A 19,215-nucleotide genomic window follows, 5' to 3' on the forward strand; every position below is an offset into this window, starting at 1 on the left:
TACATGTAAATTGCTTGTGAGTAGTTTTGATCTCCACATTTAATGAATGATATACTTGCTTTTGGGGCAATCCAGTAAATGTTCACGAGTTGTACCTCAGCTAAGGGGGTTGATGTGTCATGAGATGCTTACAAATTTGGGCCTACCAGTTACATCCAAGAAGCCAAGATTAATTTTTTTTTGAAATATGTGAGTCAACTCTATCAGTGTATGTAGGTGCAGAATGTTGAATGCACATTTTCTTTTTATCAACCAATAATATTTCTGAATATTCATTTAGACGTCTTTAAACTTTTCAGTAGATTGCAAACCAGGATCAAGATCAAGTAAAGCAACTGCATTCCATTCTTATGTGTGTTATGAAGTGTGTAATTCATATGCATTCATTAATATCAGTTATTTCAGATTTTGGAATTTGAATTAGAGGCATGTCAATTTTCACCTGTGTGAATGAAATGGTTTGATTATTAATTTGTCAGTATTTCAAGAGACATGATTTATTTTTAAACAGGTGTGTGTGCGTGTGTGAATGAGAGAGAGAGAGATGAACATAATGAGAGAAGAATGTATTTTTTCTGAATCAGCAGGAATTTTAACCCGAATTTTTAACTTTATTGACTTGAACTAACAAAACCTTTTTGAGTATTTTCAGCTTCTTCTGTTCTTGTTTGCAAATTTCCTGCATCTGTAGAATTTTAGCAAATCATGGACAATGGGGAAGCAATAAGTTGTATTGATTGAACACTTGAGACTGTTGGCAAATGCAGCATTTTAATTTTTTCGAAATTGGGGAAGATTTGGTCATACAAATACAAAAGCATTTTTAAAAAATAATGTATGGTATTTGTAAGTATTCATTTTTATCTGCTCCTTTTGCTGATAGGTACTTCTGTCTGGGGCACTACTTATGCAGCTTCCATCTGTGACCCTTCTAATCCCATAAAAAGGTTCACTGAATCAAATCTTCAGTGCCTTTTCCCATAACAAAACTAACAGAGCTAGGACTTTATGCATCATCCAAAAATATCAAGTTTCTGGTGTCTTATCTGTTCAACTTTTCACATGATGTTGGGAAATCATTTGATGTTTCTGGATTACAGTGTAAGGTTCTCACAATCCTTTTTTGAAACTTGGACATGATCCAAAACAGTAATTTCTTATTTCTGGGCCATAATTAACATAAGCTAACAGACTCCTGTTCTTCAAGACTATAGGTTAGCTTGATTGGGTGAATTGCACTCATCATGTGCATTCCTAATTGCAAGGAACAAAAACGAAACTTGTTTAATCCATTCCTAAAATGTTCGAGGTATCAAGTCTTTAACCTTTTTTTTGCATTCAATGGAATCTTTTTAAGGCCCTTTGAGACAGTCGGATAGTTTGCCAGTGAGCTAATCTGCTTTACTCCCAGACAGTAAAATGGCATACAAACGTTTCAAAGGCAAATAAGGAGCCATGAAGTTGAGGGTAATACATTTGCCTCGATAGAGGACTGATTTAATGGACAAGGTGCAGAGAGTGGATATAAGCAAGGTAATGTCAACCTACAGTTTGACCAATAGTGTGAGAAATCAATGCTGGGACTTCAGCTGTTCACAATCTATATTAATAACTTATATGAACAGACAGAGAGTAATGTATCTAATCTGACAGTGCAATGTTAGGTCAACAAATAGCTCTTAACAGGGCTTGTGATTGGGGTACATTGAGAAGCCTCTAGCAGATATAGACATTTTAAGCACGTGAGCAGCAGAATACATCATACAGCATGGGAAGCAGTCGGTTATTCACTTAGGTCAGACAATAGAATATTTTTTAGAAGGTACTTAATCTCTAAATGTTGATTATCAAATAGAATTAGATGTGCTCATATAATGAATGCAGAATGTTGGCTTTATTGCAAGATTGTTTAGAAAAAAGAAAAGCAGTCTCAACAGAACAGAAAAGTTTGTGAAAGCCCTTGAAAGGGCAGATGTTGAATTATCTCCACAGGATCTAAAGGGGTATGGTCTCAGAATAATGTGTTGATCATTTAGATCAGGGATGAGGAGAATTTACTTTACCCAAACTGCAGCTGTCTAGCCAAAAGATTATGGATGCTCCATTGTTGAAACATTTAAGCGGAGTAGTCAACTCTTTGTTTCATGAAGGAATCATGGGATATGGAGAGCACATTGCAAAGTGAAGTTGAAGGTCAAGATCAACCATGATTGTACTGAATGACACAGCAAGCTCAATGGGCTATGTGGTCTACTCTTGTTTCTCTTTCTATTATTTTTGTGTTCTTGTGCTGAAGGAGCAATATCTTGCAGAGGTGTGTTGCTTCAAGATGTATTCGGTTGAAAGGTTTTGCCATGTCAGTTAATCATGTAATATGCAGAGCATTATCCTTACTTGTTTATTATTTCTGAATGTTCATTTATACTTTAATATTTTCAGTGAATTGGAGACCAGAATCAAGATCGGGTAAAGCAACTGATTCTCTTATTCAAATGCAGACAAAAAATAAAGCAACAATAATGAAAAATGTAAATTTACTCCATTAACAGTAATAACCTTGATCAGAATTAATAACTGTGTTGAACTTGCTATATGTCTTCTGCACTTGTTTTTATTTCTGTTTTGCAACATCTGTTGTAATTTCCTTTGTTAGCAAATCAAAGAGAATGGATGAACTTGGATGATTTGGAATTTTGGGACTGTTAATTTATTCTTATCTGGGACTGCTAATTTATTTTTATTATTTAAATATATTCTAAGTTAAAAATAAATCATCTGCATTAGTACTAAAATTCTTCTCTTGGTCACTGCAAAAACATTTTCTTTAAGGGATGAGAACAATATATAGGTTACATTCAGCAAATAATGTTCTGAATGTAACATTTTTTCCAATCTGTTCAAAAACATTATTAAACACTTCTGGAACAGGTGGGACTTGAACGCAGGCCTCCCTGGTCTGGGGATAAGGACAGTACCACTGCACCACAAAAAGGTCCAATGGACTGAATGTAATCCTTCTCCTCAGACACAATAAATGAGAATTTTAAAGATCACTGAGTCCATTGAGCCTGTTGAGAACACCACATACTTTGACTTGGTCCAATGATGTGGTTTTCCAGAATAAGTTTACCTTTCTCCCATATTTGATCAAAACTTCCAGAGTTGAATTGATAGACTTTTGATTGATCAGTGAAATACTTTCTATATCAATAAAAGATAGAGCTGACAATGTTTTCTCTCATTTATCATTACATAATAATTTATATTTCAGCCATTTGGTTACGTAATCCTGAAACATCTCTGGAAGGTGGCCTTATATCCTATCTAAATTTTATAACAGTTCTTCACCAACTAATCTCTCTGTGATAGATGCACTATAATTATTTCCATCTCTGCCTCAATTTATTCACACTATCATTTTAATATTCCAGAACCAAAAACACACTCATTCCTGGTCCTAGAAGGTTTTTAAAATATTTATATGACATTGTTGCTGTGGTTTTCATTCTTTCTAGAATCAAATAGAATACATCTGTGAGTTTCCTATTCACAAAACTAAATTCGCTAAACTGTCCTTTGAGTGGCTTCCCCGGAGAAAGTAACAGAACCAGTCCCTTGTCTCCAATTCATGTTCTGCTGTCTTACCTACTCAGATTTTCATAATTTGTTACATAACCTTAAGGTGTTTCCAAGCTACAGCACAAATTTTCAAAGGTTTTCATTAAAGTTAATTTCTTCAAACAAAAATTGCTAGAGAATCTCCACATGTTTGGGAACACCTGTGGAGAGAAAAACAGCATGTTGAATTCACTAACCCTTCTCCAGAAGTTAGAATGATGAGAAGCAATCTCAATGAAATTCTGATGGGGCTTGATAGGGTAAATGACACCAAAATTGGAGATGTAGTGGACAGCGAAGAAGGGTACTTCAGATTACAACAGGATCTCGATCAGATGGACCAATGGGCTGAGGATTGGCAGATGGAGTTTAATTCACATAAATGTGAGATGCTGCATTTTGGGAAAGCAACTCTTAGCAAGATTTATACACTTAATGATAAGGTCCTAGGGAGTGTTGCTGAACAAAGAGACCTTGGAGTGCAGGTTCATTGCTCCGTGAAAGTAGAGTTGCAGGTAGATAGGATAGTGAAGAAGGCGTTTGGTATGCTTTCCTTTTATTGGTCAGAGTATTGAGTACAGGGGTTTGGAGGTCATGTTGCGGCTGTTCAGGACATTGGTTAGGCCACTTTTGGAATATTGTGTGTAATTCTGGTCTCTTTCCTATCAGAAGGATTTGCGAAACTTGTAAGGGTTCAGAAAAGATTTACAAGGATGTTGCCAGGGTTGGAGGTTTTGAGTTATAGGGAGAGGCTGAGCAGGCTGTTTTTCCCTGGAGCATTGGAGGCTGAAGGGTGACCTCATACAGGTTTATAAAATTGTGAGGGGCATGGAAAGGATAATTAGACAAAGTTTTTTTCCCTGGGATGGGAGAATCCAGAACTAGAGGGCATAGGTTTAGGGTGAGAGGGGACAGATCTAAAAGAGACCTAAAGGGGCAACATGTTCATGCAGAGAGTGGTGCGTGTGTAGAATGAGCTGCCAGAGGAAGTGGAGGAGTCTAGATTAGTGGGATGCTGGAAAAGCACAGCAGGTCAGGCACCATCTGAGGAGCAGAAAAATTGACATTTTGGGCAAAAGCTGTTCATCAGGAATAGAGACAGGGTGCCTGGAGAGTGGAGAGATAAATGAGAGGGAGGTGGGGGTGGGGAGAGAGTAGCATAGAGTACAATAGGTGAATGGGGGTGGGGATGGAGGTGATAGGTCAGTGAGGAGAGTGGGGGAAGGTAGTAAAGAGTACAATGGGTGAATGGGGCTGAAGGTGATAGGTCAGAGAGGAGGGTGGAGTGGAAAGGAAGATAAGCAGGTTGGACAAGTCATGGGGACAGTGCTGAGCTGGAAGTTTGGAACTGGGGTGAGGTGGGGGAAGGGGAAATGAGGAAACTGGTGAAGTCCACATTGATACCCTGCGGTTGAAGTGTTCCAAGGTGGAAGATGAGGCATTCTTCCTCCAAGCATCAGGTGGTGAGGGAGCGGTGGTGGAGGAGGCCCAGGACCTGCATGTCCTCGGCAGAGTGGGAGAGGGAGTTGAAATGTTGGGCCACACGGCAGTGGGGTTAATTGGTGCGGGGTGTCCCGGAGATGTTTCCTAAAGCGCTCTGCTAGGAGGCATCCAGTCTCCCCAATGTAGAGGAGACCGCATCAGGAGCAACGGATACAATAAATGATATTGGTGGATGAGCAGGTAAAACATTGATGGATGTGGAAGGCTCCTTTAGGGCCTTGGATGGAGGTGAGGGGGAAAATGTGGGCGCAGGTTTTGCAATTCCTGTGGTGTTAGGGGAAGGTGCCAGGAAGGGAGTGTGGATTGTTGGACGGCATGGACCTGACCAGGTAGTCTCACAGAACACACCAGATGGCCTCCTTCTTTAGACACCACGATTTCCCTTCCCTCGTGGTTAAAGATGCTCTCCAATGCATCTCGTCCACATCTTGCACCTCTGCCCTCAAACTCCACCCCTCCAACCGTAACAAGGGCAGAACCCCCATGGTGCTCACCTTCCATCCTACCAACCTTCACATAAACCACATCATCCAACAACATTTCTGCCACCTCCAAATGGACCCCACTACCAGGGATATATTTCCCTCCCCAACCATTTCCGCTTTCTGCAAAGACCATTCCCTCCGTGACTACCTGGTTTCCAGCATCTGCAGTCCTTGTATTTAACCTGGAGGAAGTGGTGGAAGCTAGTACAGATGTAACATTTAAAAGGCATCTGGATGGGTATATGTATAGGAAGGATTTGGAAGGATATGGGCTGGGTGCTGGCAGGTAGGACTTGATTGGGTTGGGATATCTGGTTGGCATGGATGGGTTCGACTGAAGGGTCTGTTTCCATGCTGTACATCTCTCTGACTCTGTGAGTCTAAATGCTGAGAGATAGTTTCTGCTAGTCATGGAATCAAAAAGACAAGGACTCGCACAGTCTCAGGATGATGGGACAATTATTCAGGACTGAGAAAAGGAGGCATTACTTCACTCAAAGGGTTGTGAATCTCTGTAGTTATCTGCCCTAAGGCATTGTGGATGCTCCATTGTTGAATTTTGTTTTAAAGCTGAATTAGTTCAACCACTGATCTCTCACGGAATTAACCAATGGGAAAATGCGATTGATGTCCAAGAGTAGCCATGATTCCATTGATTGGCATAGCAGACTTGGTTGGCCCCCTATGTCCTTCAATACCTGTATTGAAGACCCAAAACACCAGGATATATCAGCACTTGGTGTGTATGTAATGATGTCAACACAGTTGCTCAGTGGTAAGCACTGCTGCCTCACAGTAACTGAGACTTGGATTTGGTTCCAGCCTTGGGCAACTGTCTGCTAATCTTGCCGTGTCTGCATGGATTTATTCCAGGTTCTCCAGTTTCTTCCAAAAATCAAAATATGTGCAGGTTAGGTGAATTGGCTGTGTTAAATTGCCCATAATGTTCAGGGATGTGTAGGTTAGGAGTAAATGTAGAGGAATGATTCTGGGTGGGTTACTCTTTGGTGGGTTGGTGTGGACCTGTTGGACCTAATGGCCAGTTTCCACAGTGAAGGGATTTTCTGATAGTTGCATGAGACACAAGAGTAACCTTTAAAATTACATAAATGAAAATCTTCAGGAGAGATGAAATTGTTTGAATAGAGAGAAAAGCAAATTTTTAAAATGACTTTTTTCATTGTTATTAGGTCAAGGAGATTGCAGAATGTTTAGAATAATGGATCATTTACCAGTCCTAATTATCCAAATAATGCAGAATGCTTCTAATACATATAAAAAGACAATCACAAAAGAATAAGTATGAATTTCATTAACCTTATTTAGTGATAATATATCCACTTACAAATGTTAACCTTAGAGTATGTCAGAGGCATCCATTGAAAAATAACTAATTTTGATTCATTCACTTATGAGGCACCAATTGTCTTCGGCTTTTAAACTGAAGCTCTCCCCATTGTCTCTGGATTGTCGGCGAAAAGGAACCATCATCGAGATCTGCATTTGACTAGATTTCAAGGAAAAATGCACCTGAGTGATGCATGTGGTCAGTTCTCTTTTGGCCAGTGTTTACTCATTAGTTGAACATAACTCAACTTCTTTCCATCAGAAAAGGCTGGGTATAATTAAATTCAAATTTTGTATTACTCAAACTACTGATCTCTGCAACCATATAGTTTTCAGATGGACAGAAAGGTAAACCAATTTCAATCTCTCTCTAATCCTCATAAATATCAAAGTTAGACATCACTTCACTTCACCCGACGAAGGAGCAGTGCTCTGGAAGTTTGTACTTTCACAAACCTGTTGGACTTTAATCTGCTCTCTGACTTTATCCACCTCAGCATAACATCATAAATATGAATGAGGCACCATCATAAAACTCCAATCTGTCTTCCTGATTAATTGAAATTAGTTGGTTTGAGATTAATTTTCCACAGATCCCCTCATGTAATTGGCAGAAAAGTTGCAGTTTTTTCCAGCTTTGCTCTTCCTAACAGGAGTGGAAATTCCTTGAGAACCAATTTGAAAACAAATGTTATAAAATTGAAAAAAAATTTATGATTAGGAAACCATTTTTTAAAAATTTAGAAATAGAGAGAAACCAGTCAGAATTGGGTAATTGTAGGCAATAAAATATTCCAATATATTTTTATGAAGCAATTTGGTAACGAAAAATGTTTCACTACAGACTACATTACAATCTATGATCATTCTCTCCACAGCATAGAATTTTCAACAAGTTGCTCAAAAGATTTTATTGCTATATTTAATAGGCCTTCAATATATTCTCCTTTTGATTTTCAAAAAAGATGTACTTCACCAAACAGAATATTTAGTTCATCATCGAGTAGCATGACCATTTTATTTACATTTGATAATGATGGAACAAGTCATGACTTTATAGCATATTATTACCCAAAGCCATTGACTGACAGTATGTGTGATAAATTGCTTCTCTTGTTCAACGACATGTATATGAGAATGCAAGGTTTGTGACTTAATCTGTATGATTAACAAGTTCCAAACAACCGTCACAAAGAAAAGTTCCAAAAAATTCCATAATACTTATTCTCATTAGACATGTTCACCCATTATTTCAATCTGTTACATCTGTGGCTCACTTATTTCTTACCTTATGCAGATGGAGAAATTGGAGACTCTGTATCAGATCTCCCGGGAAAGTGGGACAAAGTTGTTCATGATCAGTCCATTTCCTATGTTAGTGGGCACTCCTCAACAAAAGGCACTGAAATAATGGCTTCCTGATTTCTGCACCAGTCCAGTTAGAAGGCATGATGGAATTTCCATTCCCCTTCTCTCTGTGTATCTTTAATGGATCTCTGAGAAATGTGACTAATACTGTATTTGACATCACTCGAGAACATGCTTTCATGCCCCAATGAAGTTATGGTGCGAAACCATAAATGCTGACGTTCATCACCTAAAATATGCAGCCCACTCCACAGCAGAGATTGCAAAGGATTAGATGAGATATGCATAAAATATTACCTGTGATGTGGTTCTCACCTCCATGGCATAGCTCACCGAGATTCACGTATGCTCTTAACAAGAGGCTTTGCCAACATGCTGGCTCCTTCATTGAAAAATTGCAGATGGGAATAATGTCCTATTCCTGTCAGCATGTTGGAAGCATTGAGTTCCCTGCAATTACATAACCTAAATAACCCCTTTCCTATCCCTGTGAAAAATTCCAGAACTGGGAATAGAAGCGAGAAACCCAGAATCTGCCATTTTGTGAACCATCCCAACACCATTCAGTTCTATGTCAGGGTGGTAAAACTCAGCCTAGTGTCAAAAATCTATCCAAAATATACACCCGTCACATCCAAAATTTAGCTTGTTGCTTTTTGTGTGAGTAAATGAGGGAACAGATGGAATGGCTTTCATTGCCCCTGCCTGCAGAGGCTACATCCTCCTCATCATTCAAATTGGAAATTACCGAAAGTGAGGCTGACTTTTGGGAATAGCCTTAGCCTGTGAAAACCTCTATTATAAACTTATTGAAGAAACATTCTAATTGGGACTTGAATACAATCAGTGTCCACTTATTTGTCAATTTGTTTTCATAATTTCTTCGGTGACAGTAGACATCACTTAGAGGTGATTGAATGTATCATATAATTACTCAAGGTAATCAACTCATACATGGCTGTCCATCGACCTTTCCACCAAGAGCTTGTCAGGGTGGAAGCAGAAATATGGCATTCTCCTCCTGCTTGATTAAGTGCCTTTTTTCCATTATATACGCCATAGAGGAGAGATGTCAAAGCTCAACTGTAAATCCTTAGCAGAAAGGAAGCAGCAAAATTATTGAAAGAGAAGAAAAAGCAGAGTTTAATTGTCACTCATTTCTTCATTGTTAATAGATGGAGAAGCATCATGTGGAGGGATTCTGAGAGGTGACAGTGGACATTTTACCAGCCCCAATTACCCAGAAAATTATCCAAATAATGCACAATGCACCTGGTACATACAAGTGGGCAATAATCAAAAAATAAGGTTGAATTTCACTGACATTAAGTAAGTAACAGTGTCAACTTACCAATTTTATTTATTTATAAGTCCAAAAGTATCTATTGCCTAGTTTAGCACAGCTGCTTCACAACACTGGGACCCAGGTTCAATTCCACCCTTGGGCAAATGTCTGTGTGGAATTAGAGTCCCTACTGTGTGGAAACAGTCCCTTTGGCCCAACAAGTCCACACTGACCCTCAAGAGTAACCCACCCAGATCCATTCCCCTACCCTATATTTACTCCTGATTAATGCACCTAACCTACATATCCCTGGACACTATGGGCAATTTGGCATGGTCAGTTCACCTAATTGGAGCAGGCACAGGGAGAATGTCTGTGTGGAGTTTGCACAGTCACCCAAGGCTGGAACTGAACCTAGGTCCCTGGCACAATGCGGCAGCAGTGCTAACCACTGAACCACCATGCATGTTCTACCTGTTTTTGCGTGCATTTCCTCCAGGTACTCAGGTTTCCTCCCACAGTCCAATGATGTGCAGGTTAGGTGGATTGATCATGCAAAATTGCCCATATTTCCAGGGATGTGCAGGCTAGGTGGCATAGGGAACGCAGAGTTACAAGGATATGATTTGGTGTGTATGTGTGGTAGGTCTGGGTGGATGCTCTTCAGAGGGTCAGTGTGAACTCGATGGGCTGAATAGCCTGCTTCTACATTGTAGAGATTCTATGATTCTATTCTATGATGTATTCAATTAAATGTCATCAATTCAATTAAATGCTCATCCAGTTGTGCATTTTCAAACTGAAGTATTCCCCACAAAAAGATGTTTTATATCTTTGGTTTTGTCACTGGCACGTTATGTTAAATTTTCAGAATTGAAAGCCATTCATCTGTATGACTCACTACATGAACATTTTGCTGTCCAGTTGTCACTCAGTTCATCTAACTAACAAAATGCTAGCTCAACAATTCAGTGTTAGTTAAATTTGGAATATTAATCTATACAGTGTTGAGACTTCTTAAATAAGGCAGGGAAGGACAGATATTGACTCATGCTCAGTGAGATAACCCCTAACTTCTGTTTAATAATGTAAAGTCAAATACTACACATCAAATCACCACTTGAGATAATGTCCACAGTCTTTCTGCCTTCATATTTTTCAGAGGGACATAATGGTGGGTTTATAGATAACTGCTTGCAAGTCCTGTCATGATATCTTATGGTAAAGTGGCCGATTTTCCACAATTCCTAACTCCAATAGTATTTAGCCTCAATCTCAAAATTATCGTGATCAATGAAAAAATGATGCTGAGTACACTAGAAAATTTGAAGTGAAGAGTAATCAGTCAGAGTTGAGAAATGGGAATTGCAGTTGGAAAGATATTTTGGCAACTTCCTTTAATTATATTAAATGCTAGAGAATAATATTGAGGTAACAGTCCCTCAGAAACTTATTTAAATTGTAATTGATCTTTGGAAAGATTGAGTTGGATGATTTGAAGTTTTATGCTGCTGTGTGCCCTGTGTCTCCTAATGATGAAGTTAAAAATCACATAACACCTGATTATAGTCCAACAGGTTTATTTGGAAGCACTAGCTTTCGGAGTGCTGCTCCTTCCACAGGTAACTGTGGAGCAGGATCATAAGTCAAAGAATTTATAACAAAAGATTAGTGTCATGTAACTGAATCAAAATATTGAACAAACCTACATTGCTGTTAAGTCTTTCTTCTTTCAGAATGGATTGTAGGTTTCAGTTCATTAATATGTAAATCCCAGAACTTTTTTTAGTCACATTCTCGAGATAACTTAAGGTTTTATATATAAAAAAAGTGACACCTCGGTTCAGACAATGCATTAAAGGTGTGAGATTAGAATCTGTCTGTATCCCAATCTCGAGTCAGACTGGTTCTATTTCTAAAGCAGGAATTTATAAAATGTTACATGGATTGACTGCCTACATTGACTGCCTGCAGGTTGTGTGCTTTTTGAGCAAAACTAGAGTGTATCTGCAAATACAAGTCTGTAAATGCAAATTCACCCTATAGACTTATATCTTTGTGTGCTTGCATGTTAAGGGGAGAGAGTGTGATTGTGAGTACACATGAGTGTGTTTGTGTGTGTGTGTGTGTGATGGAGTATAAACCTGTGAGAGGGTATGTACGTGGGTGGGAGTGAGGGATGTATGTATATGTGTCTGAGAGACAGCATGTGTATGAGAGAGGGTCTGTATGAGTGTGAGAGTATGTATGAATATGTGTGTATGTATGTAACATGAGCCCAAGGCCCCAGTTGCGACCATCCTCATGGGTACCAAAATTGGCTATCAGTCTTTGCTTGGCCTCTCTGCATTGTTGCGTATCCCGAAGTTCACCTTGGAGGATGGTCTGGAGGCAGTCAATCCATATAACATTTTATAAAATCTTACATTGGAAATAGAACCAGTCTGATTAGACATTGGGATACATACAGACTCAAACCTCACACCTTTAATAGGTTGTCTGAGCTGGGATGGCACCTTTTTTAGAAAACCTTAAATTATCTCAAGAATGTGACTAAAAAAAGTTCTGGGATTTACGTATTAATGAACTGAAACCTGCAATCCATTCTAAAAGAAGAAAGACTTAACAGCAATGTAGGTTTGTTCAATATTTTGATTCAGTTACATGACACTAATCTTTTGTTATAAATTCTTTGACTTATGATCCTGCTCCACAGCTACCTGATGAAGGAGCAGCACTCCGAAAGCTCATACTTCCAAGTAAACCTGTTGGACTATAACCTGATGTTGTGTGATTTTTAACTTTGTCCACCCCAGTCCAACACTGGCACCTCCACATCTCTTAACGATGTTTGAATGACTTGCAAAGGTTTATGAAAAATTCTAATAATGAAAAATTAATTCCAAATACATTTTCAATCTGTCATCATTCTGTCTACAGTGTGATAATTGCAATGAATTGCAAACTTGATTATATTGAGATTTATGATGGACCTTCAACAAATGATGCTTTGCTTGGAAGAACATGTCGAAAAGCTGACGCTATATTTACATCATCATTCAACCGAATGACTGTTCATTTTCAATCTGCATTCAGTATTGATAGACGGGGTTTTTCTGCATATTATATCTCCATGCCAGGTAAGACTGGTATATTTTGCATCTTGCTCAATGCAACTTAGATTGGCATGGAAGGGAAATGATTCTTAATGGATGACTACTTTCAAAGACCTATAAAGTATTAAGGAAAAGACTTCCATCAAGTAATTTTCAAGTAAGTTCAATTTAATTGCCAAATATTTAACTTGAAAGTTAAGTGAAGAAATTATTAAAAATGAAGTTCACTTTTTCTTCCTGTAAACTTCGGGGAACATTTACTTCCCAGATCCTTCTTCGGAAAAAATGGATGGGTGATCCTTTGAATCAAGTTTCCACTGCCACTGCTCTGCATGTTTTTTATTTTCTGCTCCTAATCCTTGTTCCATCATTGTCCATCGCTACAAAGCTCAGTAAAAAACTTTGAGGAAACCAAATGCAGACTCCCAACCTTGAAGTGTAGTCCAGGGCAGACTCCTGGCCTTGAGAAAGTCCAGCACTGACTCCCTGATTTAGAACAAACAGAATGCTCAAATTATTTACATTTTCTTCATTTTTCTAACTTATACTTAAAATTTTGTGTCTAGTCATTTTTTGTACCTAAGCTGGCACTGGAAATGGTGACTTTGTCACTTTTTACTGTGCCCATGTATCCTGCACTTGAGTACATGTGACAATAACCTTGATTCTAATGCTAATTCTAAAACGACACTATATAAAGAAGGCTGCTGTTTTCATTTATATTAGAAAAAGCTTCTGTCTGCCTAGCTCAATGACTAAATGAGATCCTAATTTCTTCTCTAGTTCAATGTATGGTGGTGTCTTGGTTATGCTAGTTACCTAGTAATCTCTAAGGTTCAGGTAAGAAGTCAGAGATATGAGTAAGAACTCAACATGGCACTTTGTGAATTTGAACTCCGTTTTAAATAAATCTGAAACTTATAAGGGAGAGTATTATTAGAAGTGTCCACGAACTTTACTGAGTATTGCTGGCAAGACCAGTATTTGTTGGCCAATGTGATTACCCTTGAGAAGGAGCTGAGGAACTGTAATCTTCTACCACAGTTTTCCATCAGGTATAAAAGCACCCATATTGATTTCATGAAGGAAGTTGCATGTCAGAATAATGTATGGCTTTGAGGGGAACAGTTATTGTTTCCATTCGTTCCCCTGGCCTTTTAGTTGGTAAAGTTTCTACATTTGGAATATGCTTTTGAAGGAGCATTGGTGAGTTGCTCAGTGTATCTTGTATATGACACATACTGCTACCACTGTGTGCATTGGTGGAGGGACTGAATATTTTTAAGGTGATGGATAGATGCCAATCATATGGTTTGCCTTGTCTGTAAGGAAGGAAACATATTATCCTCACAGAGTCTGGTCCATATTGGGCTTCAGGTCCATATCAACATGGTTGACTCTGAACTGTTCACTGAAAGGGCCAGTCCAGTTCTGCCAAACTATCACAAAAAGAATGCATAGGTGAGTTAGCGCAATTGACTAACAGTGTAGTGCAGAAAAATGCCAACAGTGTGCGTTCAGTTTTTTTAGTCTCTGAGGTAGCTCTTGGGGCCTACCTCCTGGCTCCATAGTGATGCTGCTGTCAACTTATATGGATGTCTTGGATCCTCTTTGTTTCTGGCAAAATCAGCTGAGAGCATTTGGGAGAAGGTGTGAGAATGGCAACATCTATCGTTTCTCCACGGTAATCTCATTCCAGGGTATAGGTTTAGCTGTAAGGTGTGACCTTTAAATTTATTTACGGTGTGGGCATATTCAAATAATGAATGAAGTGCTAGAAGCCAACTCATGCTTGTTGAATGATGCCCCTAGGAGAATATAACCATTCTCAAAGAGAATCATTAACATCTCTGGGCTAAATGACAAAAATCAACCAGGCTTCCTGTCCTGATTTGTCAAATTCCTTGTGTATTTGATAGTAACACAGATTGAGATTCAATTCACTTGATAGTCTGAAAGAGGTTGATTTAACAGTTCAGGCTACAACTTTCCGTTGCAGGTAACTTTGTATACATCCTAACCTGAGCATGCTTCAGCTAGACTGCATATGGCATGTGTACATATGAACATGGAGCAGACACATGCTACTCAACTTCCTTAAACCTGTTCTGTCATTCAGTAAGATCACGACACATTTCTCCTCCTTACTTACAATATCCTTTTGCATCCCTCCTTATCAAGAAACTCTCCATCTCTGCCTTAGCATATTCAATGATTCATTTTCCACCTCCTTTTTGAGAAGAGAATTTCAAAGACTCATGATCCTCTGTGAGAAAATCAAAAGCTCCTCATCTCTGTCTTAAATGGTCAGCTATTATTCCTAAATACCAAGCCTCTGTTCTAGATTTTCCCATAAGAGGAAGCATCTTTTTCATGTCAACACTTTTTTAAGACCTTTCAGGATCTTGTTTCTTTCAATCAAGTCACACCTTAGTCTTCTGAATGTCAGCAGATATGTAATCTGTAATATTCCTTTAAATATCAATCACTTCATCTTTATTGACTTGTTCCTTAACTTTAATCAGCTCTGTTTTCATGCTCTCATAATTTCTCTGATTTAGTTTTAAAATACTAATCTTTGTCTCACTCCTCTATCCCTCAAACTAAATGTAAACTTTAATTATATTACCATCTCGGCTATGTTGGGGTGCCTTCACTATCAGGTAATTTATTTATTGTGTCTCATTACACATAGGAGGTCTAGTATAGTCTTCTCTTTGGTTGGCTTCAGAATATCTTACTCGAAGAAACTATCCCAAAATGATATTCAATGAACTCCTATTTCTGACAAGCTCCATTAGTTTTGCCTTTATACTTCACCTACTATGTGGTTACTATTATGATACCGGCATATCACTCCCACAGATGACATCTTGCCTTTATTACTTCTCATTTCTGCCTAAACTGCTTGTATACCATGGTTTCCTAAATTTAAGGTATATCTACTGTGCTAATACCATGACTAATTAGCAATTCTAATCCTCTGCCTTATCATTGCTTCCTATACTTCCTAAATTTCCTATACACTTCAATATTCAATTCCCAATCAATATCATCCTGCGTCCATGTTTCTGTAAAGCTGTCAGATTGAATTTAATTATTTATACTTGTGCTATCAGCTCATCTATTTTGTTTTGAATGTTACATGCATTTTATTATTTTTGTAACCTCTTGCCGTAACTGTTGATTTACTATTAAATTTGTACTTCAATCTCTTCCTGTCACAATTCCTTTATCATTTCCCATTTACTAAATTTCTCATAACTTCATACAATCATATAGCATGGAAACAGGCCCTTTGGCTCATGATGTTGGCCAACAAACTCCAAACTACAGTAATCCCAGTCACCTGCACTTAGTCCAATGCCTACTATGCCCTGGCATTTAAAGTGCTCATTCCATGCTTTGTAAATGTTGTGACAATACCAGCCTCCACCACCCTCTTAGGCAACATAACCAATATTTAACATAATATTTCTTACCACTTTCAATACTAATACTGTTGTAGTGTTTTAAAGCAGCTACTTCAAATCTTGGGCTAAAGAGTTTAGTCAAGTATAGGCTGGAGTTTCACTTGGATTAGATTAGATTACTTAGTGTGGAAACAGGCCCTTCGGCCCAACAAGTCCACACCGACCCGCCGAAGTGCAACCCACCCATACCCCTCACCTAACACTATGGGCAATTTAGCATGGCCAATTCACCTGACCCACACATCTTTGGACTGTGGGAGGAAACCGGAGCACCCGGAGGAAACCCACGCAGACAGGGGGAGAACGTGCAAACTCCACACAGTCTGTCGCCTGAGTCAGGAATTGAACCCGGGCCTCGGGCGTTGTGAGGCAGCAGTGTTAACCACTGTGCCACCGTGCCACCCACTTGGGATGATGTTCACCAAGATTTCTCACTGAAACAGTCAGCATGACAATTTATATTCCGAATTCTCACGTGCCGTCAAATAGAACAAGATTAGGTTAGGATATCTGGTTGGCATGGATGAGTTGGACTGAAAAGTCTGTTTCCGTGCTGTACAGCACTATGACTCCATGACTCTCATTCATTATAATATTTTACAGTGCAGTTGTTGACAATTTTACTATTTACATCACATATCCTTGTAAATGAACAAAGCTTTACCAGCCTGCAAATTTTCCCTTCATGTTCTCAACAACCCAGTGAAGCATTGATCTCATTATGGCTTTATTTCCTCCCTGTCCCTTTCCTTATAACCTTAGTGGTGTTATTAAGCACCATTATGAAGATCATTCAGTTTTACAAGTTATGTTCTTAACTAGCTTTCCACAGAATTGGCTTCATGTCCCATCATGCTTACAGAACTGGCTATAATTTCCTTCAGTCTTCAAAAAAAGTGCTCATTGCTATATCACATTTTTCTCAGTTGATCATGTGGTTTCACTCTGGTCCCTAGCGCATTACTATATCCAGCTGTTAAAACAATAATACAATTATCTACACACAATGGACTCAGCAGAGCTTGCAAATGCATGGATGTTAGAAAAGTATGTGACATTGTCCACCACAGGGTTTCAGCATACACTGTGAAATCATAGATAAGAATACCAGTGAGTTCAGTGAGGTATAAGAATATGATTTTTGTGGTGAGCGTTAACATCCTTGTGCAAAGTAAGGAAGTGAAATTATTCTAAGTAAACTATCTGTATTGTTATTCCTAGCTGGAGTGGAGTGTGGAGGGCTTTTAATGGCTGAGAATGGATCTTTTTCCAGCCCCAGTTATCCACTCCAATATGAAATTAATGTGGAATGCATTTGGCTTATACATGTGCACAATAATCAAAGAATAAGGTTGGATTTCAGTGAAATTAGGTAAGTGAATCCATTTGCACATTTTAATTGTAGTTAATGTTAGAAATGTCAGTAACAATTTCTCTTGGATTCAGTTAATAAGTGTCAGTACTCCAGGAGAATACATTTAAATCAAAGCCCTTAACACAGAATAAGAACACTCTGTATAATGTCAAATTTTCAGGAAGGGAAACACACTGCTCAAGTGCTATAACAGATGAAATCCTTTAAGCCAACTCAGTTTCTCACTGGTTCCTATCAGCTAAAAAACAATTCAACATCTCAGTGTTATTCAAGTCAAAAACTTAGTCCATACGGAATGTTAATGTTATCCAAGTAAAGAAAGAAATCTCTTGTTACGACCAGCTGAGGAGGGGTGAATCATTTTCTTTAATCAATCCCCCTCAGTGGACAGCAACAAAGATTTTAATTCTTTTTAGCACACAGCTATATTACACATCAATTAGAATATAGTTCCCTGGATTAGAATGAGTGGATTGCAAGGTTTTCTTGAGAAAGAGAGAGAAAGAAGAATTTTATTAGTTGCTAACACTGAGTAAAATAATAAATTGCAACAAAAAACACACATGAACATAGGTATAAAGTTTAAAGTGTGGCAGGGGTCTGGTATAAAAGGAAGAATAAATATATTCACTTTTGATGTTTTTAGAATCCTTGTGTGGTGAGAGTTGAAGCTGGAATTACAGCTTTTTTATTTGATGTTTTGCATCCTTAGTGTTAGCACAATTTTTGGAATCCTTGTGTCGTGAGGAAGTGATATTCCTCCAACTTGTTTCGAAAACTGAAAAAATATCCAAAGAACCATGAATGCTGGAAATCATAAATAAAATCAGAAATTGCTGGAAAAACTCAGCAGGTCTGGAAGAAAGGTCTGTTCAGAAGAAGAGCCACTGGATCCAAAACATTAACTCTGCTTTCTCTCCACAGTTGCTGCCAGACCTGCTGAGATTTACTAAGTTGATTAACTAAATTCCTATGTGTTCATGCACAGGAAATTTGTATTTCTTGAACGTTATATTGTAGGTGAATATCCAATGTCCTTTCATAGTATTTGTACTTGCATGTATATGCATGACATCGTTTATGAAAAAAATGCATCACATGGAATACACAACAGCAATACTTTGAAATATATTTTGAATATATGCTCATTCCCCCCACAGGCTGGAAAATTCATCAGGTTGCAAAACTGATTATATTATGATTTTTGATGGGCCTTCAAAAAGCTCCCCCCTGATCGCAAAAAGATGCAGTGGATCAGAACTATCATTTATATCATCATCCAATAACATGACAATTCATTTTAAAGCTGATCATTTTGGAACTGATTACGGCTTTATCGCAAATTACTATTCTCTGCCAATGTAAAACAGTAAGTTAAACTTCAATACCATTCAACTTAGAACAGAAGGAAAATGGTTTAACAGGTGGGACAAGATTCAAAGCCTCATTATGGACCAACCAAGGTTTTCATTCACTATGTTTAAATCCAGTTTTAAGTGAACTTTAATACATTTTGGACATATTTGCCAAATATTCCCTTTTGTTTCACTTTCCACTGATTGCAAATGCTGAATTAATGCTTTATTCACCATTTGTTCATATTTTACTTTGGCATCTTGCATTAATTCATCAGAAGTACACCCCT

This window comes from Hemiscyllium ocellatum, chromosome 22 (assembly GCF_020745735.1).
Source record: "Hemiscyllium ocellatum isolate sHemOce1 chromosome 22, sHemOce1.pat.X.cur, whole genome shotgun sequence".
NCBI lineage: Eukaryota > Metazoa > Chordata > Chondrichthyes > Orectolobiformes > Hemiscylliidae > Hemiscyllium > Hemiscyllium ocellatum.